This window comes from Phodopus roborovskii, unplaced genomic scaffold, assembly GCF_943737965.1.
Source record: "Phodopus roborovskii unplaced genomic scaffold, PHOROB, whole genome shotgun sequence".
Taxonomy (NCBI): domain Eukaryota; kingdom Metazoa; phylum Chordata; class Mammalia; order Rodentia; family Cricetidae; genus Phodopus; species Phodopus roborovskii.
Genome location: NW_026126517.1, coordinates 39,455,655 through 39,468,026, shown reverse-complemented (window position 1 = coordinate 39,468,026; position 12,372 = coordinate 39,455,655). Strand labels below are relative to the sequence as shown.

At 44.9% G+C, this 12,372-nt stretch overlaps 1 pseudogene; it reads right to left on the bottom strand.

Annotated features, from left to right (window-relative positions):
• Nucleotides 1-282: 282 nt before the first annotated feature.
• On the bottom strand, nucleotides 283-1,208 carry LOC127231457 (60S ribosomal protein L6-like; annotated as a pseudogene).
• Between the last annotated feature and the right edge of the window lie 11,164 nt (nucleotides 1,209-12,372).

The window sequence follows — 12,372 nt, the reverse complement described above, 5'->3', positions numbered from 1 at the left end:
ATCAGTACAGAAGGCCTAAACCCAAGGCCAGTGGGATGGTTTGGCAGGTAGAGGTGGTTGTTGCTAAGCTTGACCTGAGCTCAAGCCTCAGAACCCTCATGATAGAAGGGAGAAGCCTACTGCAAATTGTCCTCTGTCTGACCTCCAAATGCTCATTCTGGCATGTGGTACTCCCACAATAAATAATTTTTTAAAAATGTTGAAAAGAAAAGAAAACCTTAACCTCTCTTTTGGCATACTGGAGAGTCTAAGGTAAGGATTCTTTTTTTTTTTTTTTTTTTTTTTTTTTTTTTTAACATATGAAGCTATTTAATTAGGTTGATAGCAAGTTAGAAAACCAGTTTGTGAGGATACATCCCGTTTGTCAGAGAGAACTGAGACCGCAGGTAGCCCTGAAACTGAGGAACAGCTTTGATCTTTGGCAAAAGCTGCGAGTCCATGGTTTTCTGATCAGCCTTGCGCTGCTCTGTAATCTCGTATTTCCCTTTTCTGTGTCGAAGATCTTGCCCTCCTGGTGCCTGGGCTTGCTTAGCTGCTTCTTGAAGTAAGCACCAGTCAGATGTTTGGGAATCTTGACTGATATCAACTTTTGTAGAGGTGGCTATGACAAATTTCTGGTGTGTTCTTCGCAGAGGAACTCTGTTGAGGGCAAGAGGTCCCGTCACAAGTAGCCAGCCGCTGCCCAGCTGCTTCAGGAAAACCATCCTCTTGCCTCTGTGGCGCCTGGTGAGGATGATCAGGACAGGCCCAGGAGTGATGCTGGCACAAAGCTTTCTCACATGCTGACTGAAGGGCTTTTTGCCATGGCTCAGCAGCTTCTGAGGAACATCTTCAGTAGGGTAATACCAGGACATTTTTCGAAGCTTAACCATGCGGGTACCACCATCCTTGTCACCACCAACTGGTTTGGTGACGGTAGCAAGGACCTTCTCCTTTTTCTTCTTTTCAACCTTAGTTTTTGCAGCTGAGTATTTTCTTTTGTACAGGGCCTTTCTGGAATACACGGCAGATCGGGAGTACCTGCCAATTCCTCTAACCAGGACAGGGTTCCGGCTGCAATACGGCTTCCCCTTCTTGGGCTTTTTAACCTTAGGCTCACCCTTTTTGGCTGCATCGGCAGCAGGGGCACCTGCGGCATCACTGCCAGCCTTCTTGGCTGCAGGCCTTTTCTCTTTTTTGTCAGGCTTCTCAGCTTTTTCACTCACCATCTTGCAAGATGGGAAAGAGAACTAAGGTCTAAGGTAAGGATTCTTATGAGCGAAGCCTGATAAGGCTTGATGGTTGCAATCCCAGTAGGTACCATGGCTCATATTTGCAATTCCAGTACTCAGGAAGCTGATACAGGAGGGTTTCTGAGTTCAAGGCCAGCTGGGGCTCCATAGCAGAGTTCTGTCTCAAACACACCAACAGGGAGAAAATGACTCTGCTATCAAGGCAAAGATGCTATTACAATTCCATATGACCCAAGTGTTTGCACGTCTACAAAATTCTTATGTTCAAATCCTTATGTAGTGGGATGGGTCACTAAATGAAGACCTTTGGGAGGTAATTAGGTAGTGAGGATGGGGCCCTTGTGAGTCAGATTTGTGCTCTTATGAAAGGTGTCCTAGCAGAGGCTGAAGAGATGGCTCAGTGGTTAAGAGCAGTTTCTGCTCTTGCAGAGGACCCAGATTTGATTCCCAAGACCCACATGGCAGCTCACAACCATCTGTATCTCCAGTTCCGGAGGATCTGATGCTCTTTTCTGGTTTCTTGGGGCACCAGGCATGTGCACAGTGCATTTACATATACCTGCAGACAAAGGTCTCATATACATAAAGTAATAAATAAATAAATGTTAAAAGGGAAAGGAGCCCCAGCCAGGTGTGATTCCCCTATAGCCAGTCTCCCAGGTGATTTTTGATCTCATCAAGTAGACAGTTGAGATTAGCCATCACATTAAGACCAAGAGATTGGGGCTCACTGATATGAAGTACCACAACATGACACAGCTCATTAGGCCGGTTATCATAGGTATTTATCTTCTTTGTTGCAGTCTGCTTGTTTTGCTGTTGTTTGTCCATTTTGTTTTTGAGATGACTTTCTCTTATCCCCAACCAGCCTAGAACTTGCAAGCTCGGTGCTTCGACCTACCTGCTGACCTGAATGGGGATCACATTCAATTCTCATACCTTCAGCTTGAGTATGGCTATTATCTGCTTCATCCGTAAGAGTGCTCTTGATTACCTGGGGCTGGGACTCTGGGGAAAAACAAAGAGGAGGAGGTATCCCTCCCCCAACCCATAAAGCTTTATTGAGGGTTAAAATCATGGTTTCTGAGGGCTGTTTGAATCTGTCACCTAGAAGCTCCTGTGTTAAGGGCTGTCAGGCTACTGAGAGGTGAATGGATCAGGAGGATGCCATCCTCATCAATGGTTCATTGATTAACTCACAGCTGAATGGACTATAAGAGGTGGAGACTGGCTAGGTCACTGTTAGTGTGCTTTTGAAGGTTCTAACTTGTCCCTGGTTCTATCCTCTCTGTGTCTGTACCTCCTGGCAGCCAGGAAGTGAGCAACTCTGCCCCTACTTCCTTCCACCATGATGCTCTGCCTCACCAACAGGACCCAGCTTGACAGACAGCTGAGTGACTGCATTGAAATCTGTGAACTGTGAGCCAGGCCTTCCACTGGTCTCAGGGGTTTAGTCACAGTTAAGTGGCCAGCACAAGAGCAGAGCTAGGGCTGTGTGTGTGTGTGTGTGTGTGTGTGTGTGTGTGTGTGTGTGTCTGTTGGTAGAAGGTTTGCCTGGCACACACAAAGCTGTGGGTTCCATCTCTAGCACTGCATAAACGGGGCATGTTGGCACAGCCTGTGATTTTAGCACTTGGGAGGTGGAGACAAGAAGTTCAAGGTCATCTTTGGAGTCTGAAGGCAGTGTGAGATACCTGAGACCCCATCTAAAAACACAGCAAAGAAGAGAGAAAGGGGGGGGAGAGGAGGGAGGCAGGGTAAAGGGAGGGAGGGAGGAAGGAGGAAGGGAAGGAGAGAAGAAGGGAAGGAAGGAAGGAGACCAGGTTAGAATCCCAGCTCTGCTCTACTCAGCATAGAGTGAAGGACAGATGAGGGATATGGCAGACAAAAAAGGAAGTTATTCAAGCTCAGACTCTGGGTCCCAAATCAGCTGTGTTCCCAGTATCTTTCCAAAGAGGAACAGCAGCTGTCCTACCGCCTACATTTGACCAAGTATTCTGTGGAATGTCAACGATCACAGAGAAGCTGTGAGCAGAGGAGCTGCAGATGCATCCTGACCCTGGCCAAAGCCACCTCTCCTCCCCAACCACTCACTCTCACGACCAACTCCTCATCCAAAGTGTTGGACTCGCAGTCTCCCCTGACTCTCCACTAACAGCCTAGGATGGAAACCCAGTGTAGGCTGAGCCACTAAAACCCCCTCCTTGACGCCTGACTTGAAGTTTGTTGGTGACTGCTCCTGCTGAGGTCCCTTTGGTGGCAAGAATGGGTGTGTAGCCTCTGCATAGCCTCCCTGGGATGTTTTGTGCAGCCTGAGGCGGATAAGTCTGTCTATGTGCAGGCCAGTGGGCCAGATGCCTTCCGGTTGCTAGGCACCGGATGCTCTGATCTGGAGCCTGGGACAGGCATGTGGGATGGGGTCAAGGAAGAGGATCCGATCGTCTCTTCAGGGAGAAGCTGGGGCAGCATCTTCAATCTTGTGTGTTTGTTGTTTAATTTCCTTTCCATCATACGCTTCTCTGAAGGGAAGAGGACACACTGACTGTGGTGACGCAAACACTCCTGTCCCTCAGAGAGTTTGTCACACAGGGGTGGCAGCCACCCTGCCCCAACACAAAAATGGAAAAGGAAGACAACCTTCAAACTTGAGTGCCAAGTTGATGATAAAATTTTAACTAATATTAATTAATTATTTTGAGACAGGATCTTAGTATGTAGTCCCGGATGGCCCTTCACTGAGAGAGCTCCACCTGCCTCTGCCTTTTGAGTGCTGGAATTAAAGGCCTGCCCAGCTCATGTATTCCTTTCATCCTCCATTTGCATATCCAACAAAGCTTTGGGAGGTATCAATCTTGCTTAGGCATGATGCAAAAATTAGGAAAGGAACCAGGTAGTGGTGGCATGTTGCCTTTAATCCCAGCACTTAGGAGGCAGAGGCAGGCAGATCTCTGTGAGTTCAAGGCCAGTCTGCTCTACAGAAAGAGTTCCAGGAAAGCCAGGGCTAGGCAGAGAAACCCTGTCTTGAAAAACAGAGACAAAATATCAGGGAGAAAGAGGTTGCTTGTCTGTGACCCTGGCCTTGAGAGCCTTCCAGCTGCTGGAAGACAGATGTGGAAGCAAGGGCTACAGAGTCATTTGTCAGCTCCTACCTTCATGGGGCTGTCCAGTCTCCCAAGGAGAAAGCACACGTTCCTAAAAGCACTCAAGGGAGTTGGTGAGGGTATCGCTCGGGTAGGGGTGGGGCCTGAGGACAGGCTTTAGCAGCTCATGTGTGCACATATGGGTGTGGGGGTGTGTGTGCCTAAGCACATGTTCTCAGGGATTGGAATCCCTCCCATTGCATTCCCCAGGGCGTCTCCCCAGCCACTGTGACTATAATCACAGCCAGCCTGGGACTTTAACCAAACACCACATTCCACCACCCTGGACAACCTCTTTGTTTGATCTTCTCTCTAGAGACACGGGTCAGGAGGAAGGGGGAGGGGCGGAGTGCAGGAGCATGTGGGACACTTCCCTTCCATCTTCTCTTGATTTAGAAGTTGCAAAACATGATGCTGGTTCTCAAGCCATCTACCCCCAGTTACGCTGCCTCAAATCTAAGGAACTCAGTCACAAAATCCCAAGGGTCAAGGCCCACCTTAAAGTCACTAGTCCAACTGATTACAGAATCCTGGGACACTGGTTTCTTTAATGTCACACCCACAGAAGGACAGCTTTGAAGAAGCCTAGGGACAGCCCTCTCCACCAGTCAGCTGCTCAGGGACGCCTCAGTTACTTGCTTTGGACTCAGCCTTCTTCAGCCTAACAAGCAAATACAACAGTCAAGCAGTGTGGTGGCTGAGATTTATTTATGCTAGGGTGGAGATGATTGATATCAGGGTCTTCAAGCCAAGGAGATTTAGGTAGGAGGCACAGAAGAAAAGATCAGAAGGTACTAGATTACATAAAAGCCAAAGGTGACTGGGTTTAGCTGGTGGGAGGAGACCATCAAGCTGGGAGGCTGCAAACACCAAAGAGAAACTTAATATTAATGTATGGTTCGTGAGTCCTGGTCTCCATTCTCTTTCTTCTGCACAGGGAGCTGTGGGAATTTCAAAGTGTCAAATCCCTCCATGCATCTAATCCTGTTGCCCTCTAGAGAGAATGTGTTTTAGATTTATCTTCAAACTGGCTCTGAGAGGATCAGTGGGTCATTCGTTTTGGCCACCTGGAGCTGGTAGAAGCCTTGGCTTTGGTTTAGCACAACTTCCTTCCTGGAGCACAGTTGGAGATGAGTGATTCCTCCCTGGCTAAGGCTTTTGTTTTGTTTTGTTTTAATAATTTAGGCTCCCTGTTTTATGTATCTAATCTCTTCATATTTTCAAGATAAAATTAGTTCTACATGGCACGTTACAGTCTCTGAGTATATTGGAATTGTTGTTTATCATTTAAATTTAATTTAACCTTTTTCTTTCTCTAGTGTTTTTAATTACTAAAGAAATGCATACTTTTGTAAAGGATTCATGAAACAGCTATGTGGAGGCAGCACCTGATCTCTTCTACTGCTGACACTCTTAGCACTTGGGTGTGCATTTGCTGGGTGTTGGGGCACAGACATGTAACCTCAGCACTCAAGAGGTTGAGACAAGAGGATAGTGAGTTTGAGACCTGTCTGGGCAATATATCCTGTCTCACAAAGAAGAAAGAAAGAAAGAAAGAAAGAAAGAAAGAAAGAAAGAAAGAAAGAAAGGAAGGAAGGAAGGAAGAAAGAAAGAAAGGAAGGAAGGAAGGAAGAAGCAGAAAGCAGCAAGTGCTTAATAAGTGGTGTAGATGATAAGTTTTTTTTAAATGTCAACTCTGGGCTCTCTGTGTTTAAGATCCTGTACCCTGGGCAGAGATGTAGCTAGGGGTAGAGAGCTGTCTCACATGCACAGAGCCCTGGCATCCATCCCCATCACTGCAACAATATATTGTATTCACTGGCATGAGCAGGGCAGCAAAGGCCTCCTGCAGTATCCCAGGGCATGATCCTCTGAACCATCAGAAAAGAGGTCCCTGTGCAATATGGCTGCAAACTGAACACCATATTTTATTATTTGAAGTAACAACTGACTGATAAACTATGGTTGTTCAGATTTGAACATTTTTTTTTCTCAAAAAAAGAATAACATGGCTGGGGATATAGCTCAGTTGGTATTGTGCTGGCGGCCTAGCATGCCCTGGGTTACCCTCATCAACCTTGCATAAACAGGGCATGGTGGTAGAGGCCTGTAATCCTAGGCTAGAGGTGGAGGCAGGAGGATCCATATTGTAAGCTCATCCTCCAGGCACTGTATATTGAGTTTGAGGCTAGTCTGTACTACATGAGATCCTGTCCCTTCAAAATAGAATAATGAAAATATAACATGAGCTTATCACTGCAGAGAAAACTGACAATTCTTATTACTAATGAGGAAATCCAGTCTTTCAAGCAAAAAATTAGAATTTCAAAGCTTTAATTAGCCAGTGGAGCAGGATAGCTTCCAGTTCATAGAAACAATAAGATTAGTAATGGTATTAACAAATGTGATTGTGTGTGAGTGTGTGTGTGTGTGTGTGTGTGTGCATATGTATGTAGGTTTGTGTTTGTGCATGTGCATACGTGTGTGAAAACCAGAGGTCAACATTGGGTGTTTCTCAACTCAACTGATGCCAACATTATTTTTTATTTTTTAAGAACCTGGAGATTACTGGCTGGCCAGCAAACTCTAGGGATCCTTCTGTCTCTAACTCCCCAGTGTTAAGATTCAAGGATCATATGAAGTTTTTCCGTTAGATTCATTTATTTTACTTTATGTGTGTGACTGTTTTGTCTTCATGTATGTCTGCCCTTGGTGGTAAGAAGAGTATGTTGTAGCTCCTGGAATGAGTTCCAAACGGGTAATTCACATGTGGGTGCTGGGAACAGAACCCCAATCTTCTGGAAGAGCAGTAAAAGCTGTTATGAGCCATCTCTCCAGCCCCCCCCCCACCATGTGACTTAAAAAAAAAAAAACCCCTCTTGTAAAAAACCCTTTCTCAGGAGAGCTGAGGGTGGAGCTGAGGTCTTTGATACAACAAGCATTTTACTGAGTGGACCATCTTCCCAGTGCTGATTTTTTTTTTTAATTTTTAACAGTGTTTTAATATTAATTCTCTATAACTCAGTGTTCAGTGCATAGATTACATGCATGTCTCAAAGATTCCTTCAAAGCAGGAGACAAATAATCAGATTTGAATAAAACTGCATGAATGTTTTCTAGATATAGCCGAGAATCCACATTGTCTCTGACCTTGGAGAAACTACCCCTGTCAATTTAGGTAAACAATCGGGGAAGTGTCCACAACACTCTGAAGGGAATATAAAAATAACTCCCCTTTCTGGCTGTGCATCATCTGTGTGAAGCTAGACTTTCTGCCTTTTCTTCAACCGAAACAGCACATTGCAGCAAACTAGAGCAGAGCAGATTGGAGAATCCAGTTACCTTCTGGGAAGCCACCCATTAAAACACATTTGCAAGAGTGTGACATAGCAACAATCTTCTCACTAACTTATGTTAACTTTTACTTAAAAAGATGTGATTTATGTTGAGTTGTAAAGACTCTACTAGTTATTTTAATAACTCACTAAATACACATTTTGAAAATATCTCTGCTTTCATTTCTAAAATTATAAATGCTGATGGACAAAACCTTCTCAGTCAGAGCACACTGAGATCTTTAGTAAGTTACAAGAATTTGAAAAAAGACCCCACCTCAACTGAGGAGCCATGGCTTCCAGGGAGCCAGTTTTTTTTAAGGGTGTGGCTGCTGATAGGTGGACCATGCCCCAAAGGATGAACTATATCCAGAGGTATACAGACAGCACAATTGGAATTCATGGGTTATTGCTCTAAAAGGAGTGTGAAACTGGTCCTGATGGGACCGGTGAGACAAATTAGTGGATAACAGCACTTGCTGATAAATAAACCTGATGACCCGAGCTCGATCCTGGGAACTCCCATAGTAGAAGGAGAAAACTGACCTCTAACCCCAGATGCACTCTGTGGCATATTCCAGCGTGTGTGTGTGTGTGTGCGCGCACACACACACACACACACACACACATACACACGACCAATGAGTAAATAAATAAACGTGAACTACATAGAGACATATATACAAAGCAGAGAAAAGGTTTTGAGGGAGGACCAGCTTGAGAGTGGCCCCTCTTTATTTTGTCAGTAAACTAGCTAGCTCCCTATGTTGTGAGTATGTTCCACAAAAGTCCTGTGTTGGAAATGTAATCCCTAAATTCATATGTTAATGGTATTTGAAGGAAGTAATTGGGATCAGATAAGGTCAGAAGGAAGGGTGGGACCCCAGGCTGACTTTGTAAAAAGGGAAGAGGAACCTGGGCCAGCACACCATGTGGGGCTTCCTCCATGCTATAATACAGCAAGACAGGCTCCCCAAATGCCAAGAAGATGGTCTTGGATCGCACAGTCCTCTGAACATTCAGCCAAATACATCTTTTCACAGATCACCCAGTTTGGGGATTTGTCATAGCAACAGAAAGCAGTTTTACTCCCTCTTTAGTTACAGAACATTGTAGCAAAATGTACTTAACCTGGGTGGGGATGGGGGTGGGTAGAATGCTTGTTTAGCACTATGAAGACCTGGGTTTGATCCCTGGTGCTGAATAAGTGAGGTGTAGTAGAGCCCACGTACAATCCCAGCACTTGGGGAGCACAAATGGGAGAATGAAGAATGTAAAGTCATCCAGGGATATATTACCCTGTCCCCAACAACAACACTTGGACATACATTCAGTTTAACTATAATTTTTTATTGTTGTTTACACTGGAAATCAATGTTTTGTACTGTTTAGATATTTCTGGAGGACGAATTACAAGAAGAATAACTACTGAATCAAAGGCTACCCATGAATAAAAACATTACAATACACACTTCCAAAAATATTATCTTTTAAAGATTTATTTTCACTTTTAAATTATGTACACAGGATATTTGATCTCACTGTGCCACACCAAGACTGTTAATAAAGTTAACCTTGAGTCAGGGGTCGGAGTCAGCAAGTAGCTAACTGGAATTAGCCATAGAGAATCCAGCAGTATGGATAGAGAAGACACACAGGGAAGAGAAGAGAGGGATTTGGAGATTTAGCACTCTCTTTGTCCTGGGAATTGTAGAGAGAAGGACAGCTGGTCACTCTCCTGCTACTTCTCAGATGTATCAAGTTTTAACTCTGATATTTGACTCCTGAATTTTATTGATAATAAACAATTTAGATAAATGCCTCACACATATATGTGCACGTCTGTACATGGGTATGTACACTGTGAGTTTGAGTACCAGAGTCCAGATGGATCTCCTGGAGCTGGAGTTACAGGTGGCTGTGAGCCACACACTGTGGACCCTGGGAACCACACCCTGGTCCTCTGGAAGAACAGCAAGCCTCACAAAGGATTATGGGTTTTAGCAAATCTACCTATGGGCTGAGACAGTGGGAGAGTCTCCTAGACAGAGGCTCAGGAGCTGAGGGCTGGGTTTAGTTCTATGCTTCCCAACCACCAAGTTGCAAAGAACCTTGTTGATTTGCATGCATTTAATTAGCTAATAGCAGGAAGTCAGTGAGCTCAAGAGACTTCATTCTTAACAATTGCATGCTCCATATTTGCTCAAGTAGACATTTTTTCATTAAATTCTTTACTTGTTTTTTAAAAATTGTATTTTTAATTATGTGTACACCTGTGTGTGGGTATGTACAGGTGAGTGCAGGTATGCTCTGCGGCCAGAAGAGGGTGTCAGATCCTTTGGAAAAGGAGTTACAAGGGCTTATGGGCTCCCTGACATGAGTGGGTGCTGGGAACTGAACTCAGTTCCTTGTGAAGAGCACCAAACACTCTTAACCAATGAGCCATCTCTCCAGCTCCTTCACTAAAATTTAAATTTTATTTTGTTGTATTATGTTTTCTGCCTACGGCCGTCCCACCCTGAATATGCTGATCTCATCTATATTATGTTTTCTTTTTGTTTGTTTGTTTGTTTGTTTTGCTTTTCAAGACAGGGTTTTTTGGGAGCTTTGGAGCCTGTCTTGGAACTCTGTAGACAAGGCTGGTCTCTGTAGCTTTGGAGTCTGCTCTGGAACTCACTTTGTAGAGCTGGCTGGCCTCGAATTCACAGAGATCCACCTGCCTCTGCCTCCCGAGTACTGGGGTTAAAGGCATGCACCACCGCTGCCTGGCCTCTTTTCTTTTTAAACATAATCCTTTATTGATTCTTTGAGATTTCCACATCATGCACCCCAATCCTGTTAATTTCCAAGTCCCTCCATATCTGCTCCTCATCCCCATAGTGTTCCCACCAAAGAAAAAAAATTAGTTAAAAACAAAACAAAACACCCAGTTTGCTCCTCCATCTTTCCTTTTCAACACCTCTGCATTTGTCTTAGTGGCACTGGAAGCTGCAGTGTGTCACACAGTACACCCTTTTGTCCAACCAGCTTTACTTGCAAATGTTCATTACAATGAGTCGTTGGTCTGGTTCAAGGCCTTTGGCTTCTAGTACACTACCAATCCTGGACCCTCACCTAAACCCCTCTTGGATATTCCGCTGTTGCCCCTGTCATGTAGATCCTGTGACTATGGTTCCACAGGGTCAGTCCCTTCAAACCCTCCAGCAGGTCATAGATGGGGTAGATATTGGGTGGTCTGGGTTGCTACTGATTTGGTCTATCCTCAGGCAAAGGGCAAAGCAAGCTCTCCTATATCCATGCCATCTGGCCAGCTCTTCCATACTGGTTAGGGGTGGGACCAGCTCTTCTACTGCAGTGGCCAGTGAGGGGTAGGTCACCAGGGCCAGCAAAGGGTGGTGCCAGATCAGCATAGCCCTCGATTTTCAGCATGCATGATTCCTATGGCCCCCTGTGGTAACATGGGCCATGGAGATCAACACAGATCTATCACAACTGCAGCAGGACCAGGGACCCAGACATGGCCTTTAGCAGCAGCTTGGGCTTGGATGCCCTGTAGGTGCTATTTTCAACAGCAGTTGCAAATACAGTTTCCAAGCTAATTGCATTTGCTGCTGTTACAAAATATCTGAGAGAAACAATTTATCTTGGCTCATGGTTTTGAACTGCTTTGGGACAGAAGATGAGGCAGAACATTCTCATAGGAGCTCAATATGGAGCAAGATTGTGGATCTTATGTTAGCCAGGAAGCAGAAAAGACAAGAAGCTCAGAGAGAAGATGAACTCCTCAGAGACACCCCCACAGTGCCCTGGTTCCTCCAACTAGGCTCCACCTTCTAATAGTCTATTCAGCTATGTGCTCAGCAATTGCTAATTCCCTGAGGAAGCTGGGAAGTATAAAATCCTCACCTTATAATAACATAGAATCACTTCCTAGCTAATCCCCTCTCAATAGCACTCGAAGCTGGGGACCAAGCCTTTACCCACAGGATCCTCTGGAAGACATGACAGGTTTAAGCCATGACTTGTCATTGCCATTGAGGAAAATGGGTGTGCAACACAAACACATGTTCTGACTTCCAGGCTTGCAACAAATGCCAGGAGCACATAGTACAATCAGAATCCCCAAAATGTCTGGGATAGCTGCTGACCCAGCACGAAAAGGCAGATTCCACGAATGGATATTCCACAAGTTAGCCCAAGGAGATTTTTTTTTTTTTTTTTTGTCGTCAATGCAATGAAGGGGGTGGAGGGTGCTGACAGACCAGAAATAAAAATCTACTGAATAGTCTTTAGAATTCAACTTAACATCATTAAGGTTCATGCTGATCCTGAGCCGCACGCATTAGTTAAGGGCTGCCTGGCACCAAATGACTCCAATAGGTAGCTTCTTGAATTCGTTGGTTCCCCCCCCATACATTGTATTTATTTATTGTGTATGAGTGTGTTGGGGGGGTTGTACCCATGTCATGGCATGGGTGTGGAGGTCAGAGGATAACTTGCAAGGATCAGTTCTCTACTTCCATTATGTGGGTTCTGGGGAGCAATCTTAGGTTGTCAGGCTTGGCAACAAGTGCCTTTCCTCACTGAGCCATATCTCTGGCTTGTGTCTTGGATTCGTATATTCAGTGATGATTTTTGTTGTTTGGAAAGGTGTAGATAAGTGTT